This window comes from Sphaeramia orbicularis, chromosome 7 (assembly GCF_902148855.1).
Source record: "Sphaeramia orbicularis chromosome 7, fSphaOr1.1, whole genome shotgun sequence".
Taxonomy (NCBI): domain Eukaryota; kingdom Metazoa; phylum Chordata; class Actinopteri; order Kurtiformes; family Apogonidae; genus Sphaeramia; species Sphaeramia orbicularis.
Genome location: NC_043963.1, coordinates 53141866 through 53163486, shown reverse-complemented (window position 1 = coordinate 53163486; position 21621 = coordinate 53141866). Strand labels below are relative to the sequence as shown.

Below are 21621 nucleotides of genomic sequence, written 5' to 3'. Positions count from 1 at the left end.
GAAGCAAAGGCTTCTCCTGTTGGGGGGAGCAAGTGCAGTGTTGACTAGCAGTGGGTAGTATGAAGCTTGCTCATACTGCGGATTTTCACCCATGTTTCAAGGTAAAAATACTCAGGAACTGTGGCTCGTAAAGCAAATGACTGGTAAAATGGGGCACTCATACTGCAAGGTTCTACTGTGTAATAAAAAACAGAGGCGCTACAGACATTGAGTTATAAAGATAAATATCTGTTTCATCTTCACTGTCCTTGTTTTTCTGGTCAGTAATACACTGATAAAATGTCTCCCCTGAGTGCCATGGTATCAGTGTCTAAGTCCATAAAGTGCATGAGCTGAGTGCACTGACAGTATGCTGACTCAGCCCTTTGATCCAACATGTACTGTACTTCTTGATGTGCTCATTACTACTGATGGAGCCAACCTTATTCAATAAAAGACATATAGATATATGTAGTGAAGTCCTTCCATCTAAACAAGTGGTTATTATGGCTGTTTACACACACTGGAGTGGACTGCAACTACTGTCATTCCAACCCTATGTCCTACAGTAGTTGCATTTGATACTACTTAGTATTTGGTTTCCATCTACCAGAGTATATTTTGGAGAAGATTGTTGATTAGCTTGTATTCACTAGCACAGTGTTTAAAAAAAAACAACAAAAAAACATGTGTGTCAGTACACAGAATAATAAATGACACACTTGAATGTAAATCAACTTGATAAAATCTACTTACAAAGACAGAAATAACTGTTCAGAAACATATCATGTCAAGGAAGCTGGCGTATCCTTATTCTGTTAAGTTTTTATTTATTTATTTATTTATTTATTTTTATCTTGTCTCTAAAATGTACCTTGGCTCTGTTCTTTTCTCCAAATCTAACAATTTGAAATGCTCAAAACAGAGCTGTGGGCAACAATCTGACATCCCTACTGAGGCAATGAAAATAAAAAACGTGATTTGAGCAAGTAACTGAATTTGTTGTAAATATTGTATAGCCTGTTTTAACTTTACAGCAACTTGCTTCTTCTCCTTATGAGAGAGTCCCATTTGCTTTTAGGACAGTAAATAGATATCCCTTGGGTGAGTCCTGGGTCAGCTGTCTCCAAAGGGTGTCTTTATCAGGGATCTGAACTTCTCCACATGATGAAGGAGCAGGTCCTCTGTGAGCCTGTCCCACATTTCTGACTGCTGATCTTGGGTACTTACCTTGACCATTGTGCAACGAAAACTCATTTTGGCTACTTGTAATTGCAGTCGCAAGTTTGTTCTCAGAGTTCATGAGGGTAGGGGCTTTGACCAACTGTAAATCAAGAGTTTTACCACATGGTTCAGCTCTCTTTGCAGAAGCTGGACCCAACCCAGGGTCAGTCTAAGGCTACATTCAGACAGCAGGTTTTCATGCAGAATTCAGATTTTTTGGTGAAATCAGATTTTTTTGTGTGCTCTTTCATATTCCACATTAAATGCAACTTCTATCAGTTTTGTGTATGAACTGAATAGGACCCTGAAGTAACCCGCATCTGCAAACGAGGTCCTGATGTAATATGTGACCATACAGGCACGGACTGTGTTTATGGAAGTAAGGTACTTCAGCCTGGTATAGGTTCATCCATACACACATCTGAAAAGAGTATGGTGTTCTTTTCTGGAAGCAAAGTATAGTCACAGTTTAGATGGTGTCAATCTGCACATTTAACTACACCTCACTGTTCCAGTGGAATACTGTGGCCGTCCTCTAATCGTGTCACAACTACATCACCCGTGATAAATTTCAATAAATAAAATATGCTGTTACTGAGCACTTTCAGGTGCTTTAAGTATAAATATTTTTCTCTGCATTAATAACTAATGTAGTTCTTCTTGCGTCTTGTTAAACATATTTGATCATGCAAATTCACCATGTAAGAACAAATAATATATTTTAGGAGACAGTGTTGTTCTGTTGTATTTGATGTGGATTTAAGACAAAAATCACTTCTTAGCTGTTGCTCTTTGTATTGTAACTCAGTGTTTTCAGACTGGGGTTTGTCTGACTGCTGTTGCTATGCCAGTTTCCAGGCTTCTGGTTGGCTTACTATGTTGTCCTCAGCATATAAATAAGCCAAGGAGAAGTAGGTCAGGTTTCTCTTCCCTTCTTTCACTCCATCCCTCTGCTTTCCTCTCAGCGTCTGCATGTTTTCCTCCATCTCCCTCCTCCTCCTCCTCCTCCTGACTTTGCAGTAGAGAAAGCTACTTTGTGCATCCCTCCCATTAGACATAATGGGGTCTCTTTAGCTCTTGTTGTCCACGTGATGAAGCAGAATTCAGCCTTTCCTTCTGGCTGTTGCCTCCACATGCACTGCATTTGGGGGATGACTGACACCAGCCTCTCTGGTTCAATGTGATTCTGAGAAATGGGGGGTGGGTGCACATTTCCTCGACTATTGATGTTTTATCAGAATGCCAACCAGCAGTCATTTGTTTATGTAAGTTAGAGTTTTTCATCTGGTTAATTTAAAGTGAAGTACATCTACATAATGGAGGTGAGAGCTGTTCCGATCAGTACCCTTCCATTCCCCACCAGGGATCTCAGCAGGAGCTTGAACCACCAAGCTTTTTACCCACATAATGGTCAGCCATTAGGTTTGGCTGTAGGCATTTTATAGCTCCATGATGGAAAAAGTTGTGTTTTCAGGTAGTCAGTCTGACTGTCAATCTCATTCTCGTGAATGCAATATCTCAGGTACATCCTGAGGGAATTTCCTCACATGTGAAACAGTCTTGGTTCTACTGATCAACTCAAGTAATGTTGTGGTGGTCAAAGGTCAAGGTCACTATGACCAAAATAATGTTTTTTCCAAAACCTCGGTGCAACAAGTTGGGCTTGAAAATGAAAAAATAAATGTAATTTTTTAAGTGTATTCTGACAAACATGCACAAGATGTTGGCATCAAAAGATCATTGCTGGGAATACTACAGGGTGGGGAAGCAAAATTTACAATGAACATTTAGTTGTTTTTTCTCAGCAGGCACTACGTCAATTGTTTTGAAACCAAACATATATTGATGTCATAATCATACCTAACACTATTATCCATACCTTTTCAGAAACTTTTGCCCATATGAGTAATCAGGAAAGCAAACGTCAAAGAGTGTGTGATTTGCTGAATGCACTCGTCACACCAAAGGAGATTTCAAAAATAGTTGGAGTGTCCATAAAGACTGTTTATAATGGAAAGAAGAGAATGACTATGAGCAAAACTATTACCAGAAAGTCTGGAAGATACTATTAAAGAAGAATGGGAGAAGTTGTCACCCCAATATTTGAGGAACACTTGCGCAAGTTTCAGGAAGCGTGTGAAGGCAGTTATTGAGAAAGAAGGAGGACACATAGAAGAAAAACATTTTCTATTATATAAATTTTCTTGTGGCAAATACATTCTCATGACTTTCAATAAACTAACTGGTCATACACTGTCTTTCAATCCCTGCCTCAAAATATTTTAAATTTTGCTTCCCCACCCTGTATGTTTCTAGAAATGCATGTAATACTAAGTCATTACAGTCTTTCTTGATCTTTGGATCATCCACTTAGTGTACCTGTAACGTACACTAAGTGTTCATTCATATGAGTGTCCAAGTGACCCTTGTGAACACAAAAAATGGTAAATAGGAGTGGATGCTCATAAAAATTCATTCATTCATCTTCTGAACCCGCTTTATTCTCACTAGGGTCGGGGGGGGGTGCTGAAGCTATGGGCCACTCTGAATGAGTCGCCAGTTCATCTCAGGGCCAACATATAGAGATGAAAACCAATCACTCATATTCACACGTATGGGCAATTTTAGGTTGATCAGTTAACCTATCAGTGCATGTCTTTGGATGGTGGGAGGAAACCGGAATACCTGGAGAAAATGCATGCAATCACATAAAAATTGTTATTTGTTTTATTATTATGTGGCTGTATGTCCCACCCTATGTGTCAGGAAGTCTTCCATCACAAACATTTTGAGAGTAAAAGGACAAATTTCTTAAATTCTTAAGTTTTGAGGTTTGAAATCAACAGTTGACAAAGTTACAAATGAATCAGTGCCTGTTGGTTTTATCTAGCCTGAAACTATGAGAAAATATGACTACAAGGTTCCAGCCTCTGTGACATGTTATCAGACCATCGCTGTGATGTGACAGAAATAGACAAATTCCCCTCGGTCACTGCACAGATTCCTGCAAATTGTCATTGGTCAGTATGTAAGGAGGATGAGTTTTGTTTTTGTCAGAGGTGAATCAGACAGCACATAATTTCTCAGCACATTAGCCTGGTGAGTTTCCTGGCACTCATATGATTTGTAATGTAGTCTGAATGAAAGCAGGACTATCAATCGATAAAAGTATCATCCTTTAACTCCCCCAGCTGCAATAAGCTGTTGGGACTCCAGACCACTACTGCTGATGTGTTGCAACCCTCATCTGTGCCTTTTTATAGAATAGAATAGAATAGAATAGAATAGAATGGAATAGAATAGAGTGTTTATTTTGTCAGTAGTAGTTTGTCACACACGTAAACATGCACTGCACACTGAAATTTGTCCTCTGCCTTTAACCCATCACTAGATCCTGCATCATGCACACTGTGTGCTAGGAGCAGTGGGCTTGCCATGTCAGGCGCCCAGGTAGCAAAAGGCGGGGGGGGGGGTGTTGAATGTCTTGCTCAAGGGCACATCGGCCAACAACTGTCCAGGGAATCGAACCGGCGACCCTTCAGTCACAAGCCGACTCTCCAGCTCACTCTCCAGCCATCTAGGCCACAGCTGCTTTTAGGAGGGATAAAAACCAGCTAATCGTCATGTTCTTAAGTCTTCAACATCACTGCATTACATGTCACGTCATATTGAATCTATAAACATGTGGGGAAATTTTGATCTTGCAAAATTTCAAAGTTAAGCAGACTCTGGCAATCTGGGATTACAGTAAAACTTCTCATGAAACTGAGCAGTGGGGAGTAGTCCAGCGAGGTCAACTGGATCACTTGGCCTAAGCTGAGACTGGAAGCCAGCCAAAATCCATCTGAAACTTCAGCATGCTATGGTTCCTCAAGTGTTGAATATTTTTGTGAGGCCTTAAATTTTTCTTTATGGAAAATTCATCATATACATTATACTCTATATCTCTGAAGTGAGTCTGAAAGCCTCTGGAGACCTAAATACATCTTACACCATACACATCTTTGTATCTATGTCAGTGGTTCTACAGACGCCCCCCATTTCAGTCCCCTCTCCCCCCTCTCAGCTTTCTCATTCCAAACGCCCCCCTGATGGTGTCCCAACACTCCCTGGATTTAGGTTTTTGTACGTTTTCTGATGTCATGGTTGAGTATGGTTATTTCATAGTTTTATTCTTGCTAATGTACGATTTTATTAGTGGCAGTGCATTACATTATGCCCACTGTTAATATTGCTGTGGCAAGGTTAGTGAGTTTACTAACCCTCAAACAGTCACTGGCAGCCAAAATCATCTACTGATCATCTATTCTTTAATTGCTTCTGACACACTAAACCTATCTACCTATTGAATATAATATACCTTTTAAAATAATTCAGTTAAAATACAGTTTGTCATCTTTTCATGGTCATCAGATATGACCCATTTGGATGTTCAGAGGTTTCGTAGTGAATGTGGAAACACCGTCATCTTCTACAACATTGATTCCATAAACTTTGATAGATGACAGTCGATGGAGACACTTGTTTTTACATTCAGTCATTGATATCTTTGCTGAAATAGTAACTATTTCTTTGGTTTTCTCTGTTTCTAATATAATAATCCTCAACTTTAATCTGAGCTGTTATGAACATCTCAGTAATTTAAATATGGGGAAAAATACCTGATTTTCACTGAAATGCAAAATACAGAGGTTAATATTACAATAAAAGGTGATAAACCACTTAATAAAGGTTAAATACAGAGAAACATTCATTTGGGAACAGCCACAAAAGCAGCACTGGGTCTTTATGGGTTAATGTCCATTCATTGAGATTCTTTATAATCTGTCGTCATTAAAAGTGTTCAGTCAGTCCACTTTAACCTCCATGTGTAACTTGTTTTGGTTTTAGCTTGACATGATTCTGTTGGAAGTTCAGATCACCGTGTGGCTGTCCCCATGTCCTGAGTGGCCATGGAGAAGTGTAGAAGCTCTGTGGAAGGAGATGCAAGTTTTTCCATTATTTCTGTTTACCTCACATCACAAAATTAGTAATTCATTTTTCCATAGAACGTCAAATTAAACTATGGCATTGTGCTGCTTGGTAGAGTTTAGATGACTTGTATTGATGTCCTCAGGAAAATTCTGGAGGTCATCACATTAAGGGTGCCTTCACACCAGCCCTGTTTAGTCAAACTCTAGTTCGTTCGCTCAGAAAGTCTGGTTCATTTAAGGAGGTGTGATTGTGCAATTGAACACTTTTGTCAATCAAAGAAGCAATCTCTGGTCTGCCTAAAAGCGTAGATCTTGGTCTGCTTCAAGTGAACTAAATGCAGGAAGCAGAGTAAACACAACTTCCATGCCTTGTTTTCATTTGGCGGGAAGTAAAGTTGCCCTGCATTGAACAATAGTATATGTTAATAAAAAATCTATCTATCTAATAATGTAAAATCTTAAAAGACGAGATAAAAACATATATTACAACGTGATGATATTTACCACAGCCATAAATTATGCCTGCTTAGGGTTCCATGAAAACAGTGGATGTTAAAAAAGCTCTTCACTGACAAACATTAGACTGGACTGATCTACAAGCAAGCCATGTTTTATGTGATGTAGTTTAGGTTGTGTTTTACCCACACACTAAACACAAAAACTAATACTTATTATGTACATATGTTGCCCTTACCTTGAAGTTTGGATTAGAGGTCCATTGTTTTGCTTTGTATTTAGAGCAGTGGTTCTTAACCTTGTTGGCGGTACTGAACCCCACCAGTTTCATATGCGCATTCACCGAACCCTTCTTTATTAAAAAATACAATATGATTTTTTTCAAATTCAAGACACAGGCATATGTTTTACTGGTACACAAAATGAACCGTGCATTAACATCACTGTGCTCAAAGAACAAAACCAATACAGTGCATGAACTTACAACAAATTCCATACCTTTTCACAAAGACATGACCTTTTTTAATACAACCACACTGAAATGGTTTTAATTTTTAACCTTATGTATTCCAATAATGAACTTATTGTATTTATGCTATTTATCATTTTTAACATTTTAACACACACCCATCACCTAATTTCCATCAGGCTACAATAATAATGAATATTTACTGCAAATCAGTGACTTCTGCTGTTGTGTATATGTATGTGTAGGCCGTCAGGTCAACCCGGTTTTCGTTTCATCTCGCTCCGAACTTTCCGAACCACGCAATTTTGACATAAAAAAAAAGATAATTGCATGTAGTGTATCAAAAAAAAAAAAAAGTTCTCGTTATACTCCTTCAGTATTTTTGTGATCGTTGTTTTATTACGGCACTAGCTCAGCTTTAGCGTAATACGATTTCTCCGTCCGCGACGGTGCGTCGGTCGTCACATGATTGTAACTGACCAGTGCGGTGACCGAAAAATGGAAACAAACGCTACACATGGCTGCCTCCGTGGTTAACAGGAAGTAGCAAAAGTCATAACGATGTGGAAAATACTCAAATAATTCATCGTCAGACGAGTGGAAGAGATTATAAACACTTCCGGATGTGTTGTAGTGCTATAAGCAACAACAATACACCGTGTATATTGGATGTCAATCAGAGAAAGAGTCTCCGAAGCCGTTTGTTTACATACACGGACCTAGCCCGACACACACACCCGACTAATGAGTCGAGTGTGTGTCTTGACCTCCGCCGAACCCCTGAGACTGACTCACTGAACCCCTAGGGTTCGATCGAACCCAGGTTAAGAACCACTGATTTAGAGGAATGAAGGAGTCTGACAATCTAATGAAGCTTTTGACATTTTATCTATAACTTCACACATACAGGCTGAATACACTGGAATGAATAATCTATCCCATTATCCCTCAGTCCGTATCATGTGAGCTTAACAACCAATAGAAACGTTCTTAGAGCCACACTATAACATTCAAGGACATGTTGAACCGTAGTAAATATTATGTACCCTTTCTTGTAAAGAAAAATTTGTGCTGTAACTCTGAAATGAAAGCAGTTAGCCACGACATTAAACAATCAACCATGTATCAGCAAATACATCTACAATTATATTCAACTCAAAATATCATAAAACTCATCAATGCAACTCAGTACATTCAGAGTATGAAATGCATATTATTCCACCCTTGGTGACCTATTGTGACATTACAAGTCCATAACAATTCTTGGCTTAACTTCTCACCCATAGCGTATTATGTATGTATTAGTGTGTGGCTCCTGTTGTTTGTCTGGAGATGTGTCTGCTGTTTCTTTGGTTTCCAGCAGTTTCCTGTTTCTGCAGCATTCTCCTCTTTCAGCAGTACACATGGTAGGATCTTTCTGTATCAGCAGGTTTAAAGACAACTGCAAGTTTCCAAAGGCCATGCTCTTGGATTCTCACATTATGTCCTTTATGTAGTGGTATGAGCAGTTTGGCTGATTCGTCATAAAATCTTTTCTGCCCCTGCTGCTGAATAATTCTCTTTTTTATGGACCATGTTGTGATCAGTAACTTTGGGCTAAAGTTGTTGGGTGTTTGGGAGAATAGACTTTAGTCTGCAACTCATCAGAAGTTGTACTGGTGATCTGAAATTGTCAGTGGGTGTATTTCTGTATTCCAGTAAACCTAGACAAAAATCCTTCTGATTTTCTGTGGTCTTTTGCAGGAGTGTTTTAGCAATGTGCACATACTTTTCTGCAAGTCCATGGAGTGAAGCGAAACCGCAAGTTTGTGAAAATGTTGCAAACTCACCAAATGCATATTGATGACCGTTGTCAGATATGAGAGGTATGCCATGTCTAGCAGAGGATGCTTTTAGTTTCTGAATAATGGGATGTGATGTTGTGCTAGTGAGCTTGTCAACTTTGAAGTATTGACTGTAGTAGTCGACTGTTATCATGTAGTCTTCCTGGTTCCAGGTGAATAGATCTGATGCAATAGTCTGCCATGATCTGTGAGGGATCCTATGATTTATCAGCGGCTCTTTGGTGTTTGCAGAGCAATGCTCAAGGCATGTGGGGCCAAAACAGAATGTCACAAGTTCTTTGTTTGCATTTTTCCATGCCCATGTGTCCTGTGTGAATACATGAAAGCATTTCTGAGCATAGTGAAGCTGGAATGATCATTTTCTCCCCTTTAAACACAGTTCTGTTGATGCTACAGGTATCTCTCTGCCAGGCTTGTGAGTGATAGTGAAATAGTACCTCTGAAGTTGAAAGATCATGCTCTGAAGTCTAGGAGGCACTGCTGTGAGTGGTTTCTGGACGATGGATTCCAGTGGTTTGTGATCACTGTCTACAATGACATGCTGTCCATAAACACATTGGTGACAATGTCTAAAACCTAACAAGATAGCATGTAGCTCCTTTTCTATTTGTGTGTGATTTGCTTCACTTTCTGTGAGTGATTTTGAGGCATAGTTGACTGGGTTTCCATCCTGAAGTAAAACTTCACCTAAACCATACTTTGATGCATCAACCTGAAGCTTTAGCTTCAACTAAACAAGTTGGATCAAAATAGGTCAGAACAGGGCCTGGGTCCTGTGTGATGAGTTCTTTCATCCTTTTGAATGCTTCATCATGCTGTGCATGCCATACAAATTCATTAGTCTCTTTCAGGAGCTGACACAGTGGTGCTCCCGAGTTAGTTTTATAGCCCCATAGCCAGATCTGGCATCCATTACAGAGAAGTATTGGACTCCAGCCAGCCTAGCGGTGATGTCATTGAGGGGTTGGTAAAGGGTAGTGTGGACACTTGCTTTGTTTAAGTCTCTGGAGTCTATGCACACTCTCAGCTTACCTGTACGGGGTTTTTCAGCTAACACCATGGAATTTACCCATTTTGTGTGTTCATTGACTTTCACAGCTATCTGTTGTTTCTCCATGTTGTGAAGTTCCTCTCTCAGCTGGTCACACAGCGCATGGGGTACTCGCCTTGGTGGATGTATGACAGGTGTTGCATCTGGGTCAAGGTTGATGGCACACTCACCAGGAAACAGTCCTATGCCTGTAAATACATCAGCAAACTCTTCCATAGTGTTAGTCTGCGGTGTGTTGTTTACAGACATGACAAGTTGAATGAGCCCAAATTTCAGACATGCTTTTAGACCTAACGCTGGAGGTGCTTGTGTGTCAACGATGGGCATTTTGAGGTTCATTGTTTTGTCCTTATATTTGCACCTCAGATGGCATTTGCCTCTTACAGTCAGGTGTTCCTCTCCATAGCCATAGAGTGGTTGTCTGACAGCTGTTAGTGGTTGCATTCTTCCTAATGCCTTGAATATTTGTATGGGAATAATAACATTTGCAGAAGAGCCAGTATCAAGTTTGAAAGTGTTGTAACTTCAATTTTTGTAAAAGCTTGTTCATGTGTCATTACCCATGTGCTGTGTGCTGCCACAGACCTGTATGTAAACAAACTAATGTAGTACTGCGAGCTCGTCTACAGGACTTGGCGTACCATTTAAACTTCACACAGACTCATAGCAAATGAATTGCTATGTGCAAAGTCTGTGTAATGAAAATAAAGGATGCAGGATCAACGACCTTAAACTTTTAAGGCACCTTAAAAACGCACCGATAGGTCAGTCACTTATAGTTAGCAAACATGTTTAATGTTAGCTCACTCACATCGTAGATAGTACCAGTCTGCTGTCTAACATTAATGCGTTGCTGGCTTTATAGCCATGGAGGGAGGGATACCCCCATTATTTTTGTGGTGTTTTGAAAACATGAGTGGTCATAATGCTGCTAATCATCCGTGTCTCGCTGCCATCATCTACAGGCTAACGTCAAAGCCAGACAACCACGTTCATTATGAATGGTGGCTAACATTACAGGCAGGACGCAGGTTTTTGCAGACCACCTAATGTTAGGCTTATAGGTTAATGTTATACTGGGATTGAGAGGCTCTGATGTGATAGTTGGAGACACTAATAATATTGCTGTAATCTGTTATTGATGTTATTCACATGCTTTTAATAATATATTCTCGTTTCCCTCCATAAGGTTAGTCTGTATTAATTTTTACCTCCGCCAAGGAGGTTATGTTTTTGCCAGGGTTTGTTTGTCTGTCTGTTTGTTTGTCTGTCCGTTAGTGTGCAACATAACTCAAAAAGTTATGGACAGATTTTGATGAAATTTTCAGGGTTTGTTGGAAATGGGATAAGGAAGAAATTATTAACTTTTGGGGGTGATCCGGAAGAAATCCTGGATTCTGGATCACTTTGAAATTTTCGTTAACATTGTGGTAAATGGGGCCAAAATTTTCGTTTCCCAATATCTCGCTTAATTATTGACCAAAACTCATAAAATTTAACTCAGGAATTGACAATGGGGTCCTCTATCACATTTCAAAGGCTGATCCGGGTCTGATCCATAAGGCGGATTTTATCTCAATTTATATAAAAAATGGGGGTGCCCTTACTTTTTGGCCTACTGTGCCTTTAATATTAAAGGTAGAAATTTCTGACAAGCGCCATCGTGTAGCTCAGTCAGTTCCGCATCGGGAGTATGCCACCGAATTTCATGTAGCTTTAATACTTAAGGAGCTAGATCCAGAAGAAAACCGCCATTACGAGAAATGTGATTTTCGCGAATAACTACTGAACTAATAAGGATATAATTATGAATCCAGTTGCTAATGGTATGTTTTCATGGTCAAGGAATCTTAAAATATAGTTAAAATAAATATGGGACTAATATTTATGGTGGAAATCCCAATATGGGGGAATTGTGCAAATCTCATGCAATTTGACTCAGGGATTTACAATGGGGTGTTCTATCAAATGGCAAAGACTGATCCGGATCTTTCAAAAAGTTATGGACAGATTTGGATGAAAATTTCAGGAAATATTGATACTGGCACAAGGAACAAATGATTAAATTTTGGTGGTGATCGGGGGGGGGGGGGGGGGGGGCACTGATCTGCCTTGGCGGAGGTCTGCGCTCTCAGAGTGCTTTTCTAGGTATGCCTGTAATATTATCTTAGAACCAGTTCTTCTCTCAGAACCCTGTGGTTCCAGATGCTGCACATGAATGAAAAGTTTTCTGTATCATCACAATCTTAGTTCAAGAATTAGTAACCAAACCTATTTCACATCTCGTTCATGTACAGGTTCACAGGTTGCAACAAAGCAAATAAAGGTGCCAGTGCAGAGGGACAGAGCAGGCAGAGAAGTTCAGGTCTACAGCCGACCCAGGAGTCTGGAGAACACTACTGTAGAAACCAGGGTTGGGCTCAGTTCAGTTTAGAATTTTTCATCAAAATTTAAACACTGAAAAATATTTAACAGAAAATGTGGTGCTATCCAGCCAATCAGTAACTGATAGAGTGCGAAATATTACAGTTAATGTTATTGCTAGGAAAAATACCAGTATTTTTTCTTTTTTGAAGAAAAGCTTTTATTGTGGTCTTTTTTCATATTGTGTCGATGTTACTATTGATGACAGAGAGGTGATGATACAGCACAGCTTTGTATTCCTGAGATATAGCTATGCTATATTCAAAGCAGAATGACTGGCATGCAGGATTCATTAGCCCTATTACAGACCTGAGACTTGACTTGGACTTGAGCTCAAAGACTTGAGACTTGAGACTTGACTTGGACTTGTGAGTATCTCTGCTACATGGACATTCTTGGGTAGTTTGAAGTGACACACTATTGCAAAGTGATTCCATTTACCACATATTTTGCATCGCTTCCCTTTTGCTGTGCATTGGTCTCTGTTGCTGTGTGCTTTATTTCCACACTGGTCACATCCTTTCGAGTGCTCAGTCACTCCTCTCCTTTCAGCAGTAGTATGTTTCCTCTTGAACTGACACTCCTTACGAGTATGTGATGCTTGTTGGTCAATTGCATGTACTGCATCCTCTTGATGACTGTTGGAACCGCCTGATATTGTCTTCAGTTGAGCCTTTGCAATTTATGAGACCAGGCATTGTCTATATATTTGTCCAATGTTAGCTCAGACCTGACATTAAGCAGTTTCTCTCTCACGGCAGGTGAGTGTATGCCGAACACAATCCAATCTTTGACCATTTCATCACCTCCTCTCACCCTAATGCACCCATCACTCTGGAACAGGGTCAGTCTGGACTCATCTGACAAAATGACTTTTTTCTATTGAAACTTAGTTCAATCCGCATGCTCTCAAACTGGTGATTGTTTCAGAAATGAGAAGCTACTCACTGCATCAGTTAGGGTGAAAACTTGTTGCAGCTCAAACATGTGGATCACTGCTGGAATTATCCAATGGAAGGACCTGAAATATTTGTTTAGATAAATCCAGGTGGGGACTTTCTTTTGGCTAGGGAGTGTATGAGATAAAAGGAAATGTTTTAAAAAATGAATAAATAAATGTAGTTGACCTTTTTTCCATTCCATCACTGAAAATTGAGAGCAACAAGATGTTTCCTGAGGATGAAGATGAACTAATGATTCTCCCTGGGTGTGGGGACTTCAGACAAAACAGGAGAGAGAGATTTGTGATTAATTTAGAATAGAGTTTGATTAAAATGACTGATGGAAACCTTTGAAGTCGTGCTAGAGCATTTCCATGGTAACAGAGTACTGACTGGGACTTTTTGTTCTCACAGTGTTGGCAAACACATCCCTGTGAATGAATGTTATTGATACACTGAAGCACAGACATATTGTATCTTAAGTCTCCAATGAGACATTTTTGGTGACAGGCTGATTGATGTCAGGGACACCTAACAGCAAACCAAACATGCTTTGGTTCCAGAATAGCTGTGGAATAGAAAAGCTAAAAAATAACTACAAAGAAAGAACTAATGAAACAACCAACACTCTGGAGAGCCTGTTATGTAATGAGAACTGCATTTCAGTGTGAGGGACCCAGAGCTGAATGTCAGGCAGAAATGAGAAGGACAATGCATTAAACAATTTGCTGAATCATTAAGTTCAGAAAAGCTACATCATGACCCAGACTGGATTCATAAGTTACATTTCAAACAAAATTTAAGGTGTCATGTCATCATATTTGCTGATCTACGTCTGTTGGAATGACTTTAATAGACCTTTTTCACAACTTCTGTATTTTTGACTGGAAATAACGCAGTCGTCGCCTATCAGGGCAACTATGGCGCATAATTGTAGCATTCCAAGTCTTGTTCTGCCCAAAAGTAGCTGTATCTGTTTTTTCATTATTTTCCTGTGGACAGTGAGGTTTGGTGGAAATGCATTCAGGTGATCCAGCAGGATGAGGGACCAAAGTTTGTGATTAAAAAGGGTAGTATGTATGTATGTAGCAGGCATTTCATGTCTTAAGATTACATGTGGGGAATCACTGTTTGCCGCCTGAAACCTGGGTCTGTTCGTAGCCTTTTCTCATGTAACAGCTTCATTTCTGTTCAGAGCAGTACATAAACACAAACATTACCCGAAAAAAAGGTTAACTGATGTTAACATTCAGCTAACATTACTGTCACTACATAGAGGACATCCACTTGGACAAATGGTAAATGGACTGCACTTATATAGCGCATTTTCTACACCTTCATGGTGCCCAAAGCACTTTACAAAGCCTCACGTTCAGCCATTCATGCACACACTCATACATCAATACACCAGTGGGCAGCTGCTTGCCATACAAGGCTACTGGGAGCAATTTAGGGTTTGGTGTCTTGCCCGAGGACACTTTGATATGTGGACAGTTGGAGCCAGGATTCGAATTGCTGACCCTTCGGTCATTGGACACCCACCCTAAACAACCCTAAACAGAACAAATTAATGCCATAATGCTTCATTCAAAGCAGACTATGATACTTAGTAAGGTTGACTGTACACTATACATAAATTATGCCTAAGTAAACATGCTAATGTAGCCGTCAATGATTTTGTTCTTTTTGGTTATGGAATTTTCTTCAGTGAGCCTTGCAACATTGGCAAATGTAATATTTAGCAAATCGGTCAGGCAGGTTGTGTACACTCCTATCCATTTTGTCTCACTGTGTTGACGCTTGGCAGGAAGTCCTTTTCTGTGACGATTACGTATTTCCAGCAAGTGTGAAAAAGGTCAATAATTAGTCTCTAGTCCCAGAATCTGTTATAACTGCATGTTCCAAAAGTCAGGACAGAAATGGGAAAGAAGGCTTTTAAATGCTGTTGTTCCACTGCTTGGAACAACCTACACAAGGAGATAAAGCTGAAGGAACTGGTCTCTTAAGATACATTCAAAGTCGTTTCAAATGAATGAGAAAAGGATAAAAAGAGATGTTGATGTTTTTCGAATTGATTGAATCAGGATCTGTTTTGAGATGCTTTTAAGGAAAATTGTTGATATCTTTGGTACCTTTTAAACTATTGATAGTGTTTTATATGTATGTTCTTAGTTTAGTGTTTTATGTATGATTTTAGTGTGGATGTATAGGCTTAGATTTCTATTTTCTGTGGCTTCTGCTGCTGCTGTCTTGGCCACGACACTCTTGCAAAAGAGATTTTAAATCTCAATGAGTCTTTTTTCTTGGTCAAATGAAGGTTCATAAGCCTCTTGAACCCATACCCTAAATCCAACAAGATGTCAGAGTACCAGACCTGGAGATGTCTACATAACACCTCTCTTTAAGCTTTAGTTATACAGGGTGACCCAAAAAAAAGAGAATTTTTGAAGTGCGTATTGGCAGACATGAGCAAGTGGCAGCACTGCGAGACAGTGACCTTGAGCAAGTAAACACACCCCCATTTTAGTAACCATGGATTAGTGGAACGGGCAACAGTGTGCGTTAGCCATAAAAATGTTTTATAAAAACGGTGATAGTTTGACAGCTGCGCAGAGGGAGTTCCGACGTTTTTACAACTTAGGACGTCATGGTGCTGTTCCATCAAAACACGCGATAAAATGTTGGATTAATAACTTTGAAGAGACTGGATCTGCCATAAGGAAGAAACCAACAGGACGACCAAGAAGTGCTCGTACTCCTGGCCCCCTAGATCGCCAGATTTGTCTGTTTGTGATTTTTTTCTTGTGGGGCTATCTCAAGAGTAAAGTGTTCACGACTCGACCAAGAACTCTGGATGAGTTAAAACAGAGAATTCAGGATGAAATTCACAGTATCCCAGCTGAGATGTTGCAGCGGTCAATGAGGAATCTCAACAGCAGATTTCAAGAATGCATTCGTACAGGAGGACGCCATCTACAGGAAGTAATTTTAAAAAAATGAAAATTCCATCATTGTTTCTTAAATGGCATGTTTTAAGGTTTCAATTACTATGAATAAAATATTTTTATTCCATCACTCTTGGTTTTATTGGATTGTTAAAAAGTTCCCGTTTTTTTTGTGTCACCCTGTATTTACTCTGTTTTCTTCTCTTGTGTGTTCCAGAAAGCCTACTGCGGCCACTGTAGTGAAAGGATATGGGGGCTGGGCAGGCAGGGCTACAAGTGTATCAATTGCAAACTGCTGGTCCATAAGCGCTGTCACAGACTCATCCCTCAGACCTGCCAAAGGCTTATGGTGAGTATTTCATCATGTCTCTTGCAGCAGGCAGCAGTGCCAGCTTGTCCTATTACACACCAACACAGTCTCACAGCATTCTGCCAAACTTTGAAAGGAAGATTTGCATCCAATTTTTTTTTCGCTGTTAAAACCATATTTACTCACCTTCACTATTACCATATAATCTCCCAAAATGTACCCTCAACTCACTCAGTCCTGGCGCTGACCTGACCCTTTGCAACAAGTCTTGAAATTGTTTCTAATGTTCTGGGTGGTACAGGTAAAAACTGAAGTTGAAAATATATTTTTTCTGTTGTAACCACCACTGGTATTTCAAAAATGTGTAACATGTCTGCTGTCTGTTCACTCTCAGATGTGTTGTCTTGCTGTTTCTCCACAAAGAAAAAAACTTTGTGAAGCTGCAGCTCTAGGGTGGGAAGTCGGCTTATGTTTAAATCTGTATAGCCAGCTATGAATTACTGTGTGACAACAACAAAACAGACCACTGAAACACTGAAAGAAGCTGTGATGAGCGTGGTCACCATAGTTCTTTAGGTCACCACAAGAGTGTTATCACGATTATTGAAATCACGTACATGATGCACCAGTGGACAAGCTGCCAGTCACAGCCCATTTATGGGCTGATTTACCCTAAATTCCTTCCTCTTATCAGTCAAAAGAGAAATCTGGTCTCTAGCACCTCGGTCGTTAGAATTTACAACCCAGATTATCAAGACTGATTCTTGAACCCCAAAAATTGCTCTGTTATATATTTAGTGGTTGGAATCTGAATGTCAGTGCTTTATAAACAGTAGGCAATGAGGAACATGCTGACAGTGTTACCATCCAACAGTAAACATGCTAACCTTTGAGGTTAATGGGGCTAACGGTCAGTAGCACACCACTGTATGTTAAAACTGACAGTAGAAATCTCACCACCAGTTCTTATGTGTTCTCCCTGAGTATTTCCACATCCAGGCTCAGCTGACATTCGTTTTTTGTTTTTTTTTTTTGTATTTTTCTCATTCAAAAGGATCACTTCCCAAAGATTTTGTTTACATCTACATCTCCATGAGATCACATTGTATGAAATCATCTGCAGACTTGATAATCCTATTGATATCCTGCATTGTGATGTCCCATTATTTTCACATTTTCCAGCATGTGCTTTCATAGGATTATCTGTGAATAATCTCCTTGTGTGTGTTATAATCAAGAACCAACTGCAGTTTAAAAAGGAAGCCAGTGTGGAGGGATCTTAAAGTGAAATACCACCGATGGCCACTAGATTTTGGTCAAAAAATATTACCCTTCCACCCAACTTTTCATTAGAAATACAAAACTAATGTTTTCCCAGACGTCATTCTGATCTTACTCACTTTTTGAGCCAGTAGTAAATAGTCTGGAGATCCTTATATAAATTATTCCTGTAAATAATGACAGAAGTCTAATAAGACAACACAATTCAGTGGCTTTTCTGGTGAAACCCCCTACAATCCAGTTTCTTAGTGGAGGCAGTGGATTATCCTAGAGTACCTTACCTTTTGTGGTTAACATGTTTTATAACCTGCTCTGCGAAGAATGCAAAGCCATGAATTTTGGGGAATATTTAGCTGGATTTTTTCATTCCTTCACTCATTCAGGATCCAGTCATGCCATCGCAGGAGCCCCCCTCAGATGCCAAGAGTGAAGAGGTGGACCTTCCACCAGATGACACAGAGGACACGGACGAAAGTAAGACACTTAAACTGTCCACTTTTTCTTTTTCAATATTGAACAATGTCAGTGAGAGATATGCAGTTTAAACAATGAACATAACACTGAATGCATTATGTTTCAATATGCTGTTATCAGCATTAACATAATAAATGCATAGTGTTGTGGTACTCTACTTACACAAAATGGAAATGGAGATACACTTTAAAAAGCTTGTTGTTAGAATGTATAATTGCAAGGCGGTGCAACAAGATGTTAGAGTAGATTTAAAAATAAAATAATTTAATGTGGTTTATATCCAAAGAAAAGTATGTGGGTGGGAATAAGGGTGTCCAAACCAAACAATTTATGTAAATTATGTCTAGTCAGTTTTCATATGCAGACAAACAAGACTGACTTACTTTTCTGTGCTCTCTTAAAAGTGTCTGCTTTATGCAGGAAAAATTCCTCCTACCGTCCAAAGACAATGGGTCCCTAATGGGTTAATTGGTTTACCTAAATTGCATAGGCATGAATGTGAGAGGGATTGGTTGTTCGTCTCTATACATCAGCCCTGAGATGAACTGGCGACATGTCCAGGGTGTACTCTGCCTTCACCCGAAATGTAGCTGGGATCAGCTCCAGCACACCTGCAGCCATGTAGAGGATAAACCAGTTCAGGAAATAAATGAATGAATGAATGAATGAATGAATGAATGAAAAATTATTTTGACTTGCCTGGATATATAGAATGTTTAGTGTAGAGACTTCATTTTTGGTCCTGAACCAATGGGGGAAAAGTGCAAAACTGAAAACTCTCAGGCTTTTCTGAGTTGTAAGGCTCATTTCTGCAACTCTTTATTTAAAAATGTTGGAGTACGAGATCATGGATCTTTATACTTAGTCTTTTGATTTGGACAAACAAAACAGAACTGTTGTTTAAACTGTGTCTTTTGAATTTCTGGATTTCCCCCCCTAATTTTGGAAAGAAAGGAAGCCATGAGCTATGGTGTGGACCAAATAGCTGGTCTTTGGTTGAACCAAATAGGTCTCAGTCTGGATCAAATTGAACCTTAATTTGTTTGATCTAAAGGTGGGAAAACAGTTTTTGGATAGCTTAGATTTTTGGACCGATCACAGGAACCAAAATAAGAAAATCAAACAGAAAAATTAAAAGGTCAAAGGTTAAGTCATTTTATTATCCAAATATTGAAATTCAGTCTGCATTTTACTTACTATAATACAAGACAGAAGAAGTTTTAAATGTGGTGAATTACTATTACACAGATACACTGAGCATGGGTGCTTTCAAAACTGCAATGTGAATGAAACAGACCAAATGTTTACACAAAAGGGGAAAAAAACATTAACCTTGGTTTGAATATACTGTGAGGTATCCAGTAGTAGGACAGGTCATGGAATATCTCATAATAGTAATTAGATATTTTATTTCATATTTTCCTGTCACCATAACCATCACCAACTCCTAAATCTGTTGATATCTTGGACACTATGTGTCCAAACTGTATTCAGTACCTTGCACACACTGTACTGTACACACTTGTATGGACTTAAATGAGAGCACAAAAGTTTTCCTCTCAATCTTCTATTGTTAATGTGAAGTCACACTAAGGTTTTGAGGGTGCATACAGCCAGCACAAATTTACAAATATGTATCACAAGTTGCTTCATAAATTCAAGGTTACCACAGGGCTGTGTACTATGATCACAGTTTTACATGACAAAAATAAAAGTAAGAGCAGTATGACTTTTCCAAAAGAATCTATGTGTATATAAATAACAATGTTCAGTCAAGTGTAAACACATAAAAGCATTAGAGGGGTTCAGAAACATTCAGGTAATCCCAGAAGACTTCACACAAACAAACAGAAGCGCTTCCTGTCACGGCTGGTCGCATCTCCTCACATTCACTCTCATCTTATGTAACAGTGTGCAGACTGTTATCTCACTACACAGCTGCTCTGTGATAGGACTCTACACAACACTGTGTCAAATCCTGTTAAAGGAGACTGTAAACTGTCCAGGGGTCCCTGATATAAAATGATCTGGGACCCCATGTGGACTGACCCAGTTTTGGAGATACTGCTACAGCCAAATGGGATTATGTGTAATCTGTCTCCCTCTACTGGCCAACTCCCAGAACTACACACCCAGCAACTGGGGGAAGATGATCCTTTCCACTAGTGAATTTGAAATTACATTTGTGTTGTGTTGAAGTTCTTTTGCTGTCGTAGTGAAATAAAAATTGGCTGACACACAATTTATTGTGACGTGCTACTTCAGTAAAACAACTTTGCACATGTTGATTCATCTGCTACAGCATTTTTAGGGACCAAACCTATAGGGTGAGTCCTATTGTATTTCGTTCATTTCTTAATTTTGTGTGACACTTTAAACTGGAATTTGACCACCTCAACATGCTCAAAAACTCACCAAATTTGGCACGCATGTCACATCTGATGGAAAAATTTTATGCAATAAAAAAAAAAAAAAAAAAAAAAAAAAAAAAATCAGGGGCGACACGGTGGTGCAGTGGTTAGCACTCGTGCCTCACAGCAAGAAGGTCCTGGGTTCGATTCCAACACCAGTCGATGGGGGGTGGGACCTTTCTGTGTGGAGTTTGCATGTTCTCCCCGTGTCTGCGTGGGTTCTCTCCGGGTACTCCGGCTTCCTCCCACAATCCAAAAACATGCACTAATAGGTTAATTGGTTAATCTAAATTGCCCATAGGTGTGAATGTGAGAGTGACTGTTTGTCTCCATATGTCAGCCCTGCGATGAACTGGCGACTTGTCCAGGGTGTACCCCGCCTTCGCCCCTATGTAGCTGGGATAGGCTCCAAGCGACCCCCGTGACCCTAGTGAGGATAAAGCGGGTTCAGAAAATGAATGAATGAAAAAAACTAATCCCTTTAAATGTGCTCTGTAACGCCACCTACATAACAAAAACAGCTCTAGTGGCCAGTAGGAATGTCGTAGAGACATGAAATGAATGCCAAAATCTTTGTCTCATCAAGCCTAACATATCATACGCTGACACCGACTTCTAAAATTCACCAAAAGACAGATTAAACCCTTGTCAAAAAAGGTATTTGCAACTTTGTAATAACTGCCAGTCTGAAACTGCTCAATCAGTTCCGACTTTTTTTCACATTATATATCAATACGCTCAGAAGACTTACCACAACTCTTTTGTGCAAACATTTTTGAGATAGGATGTACGGTTTTGGATTAATCGTAGTTTGTTTGAGAGGTGGTTTCTCACTGAAT

At 39.5% G+C, this 21621-nt stretch overlaps 1 long non-coding RNA gene and 1 pseudogene across 1 annotated transcript; both read left to right on the top strand.

Moving 5' to 3' along the window:
- LOC115422491 (protein kinase C zeta type-like) overlaps nucleotides 1-21621 on the top strand; it is an 82589-nt pseudogene that overhangs the window by 17381 nt on the left and 43587 nt on the right.
- Nucleotides 1431-15220, top strand: LOC115423140 (uncharacterized). The gene is made up of 3 exons (XR_003935912.1): nucleotides 1431-1442; nucleotides 13657-13664; nucleotides 15074-15220. It is a non-coding gene; the product is annotated as an uncharacterized LOC115423140 (long non-coding RNA).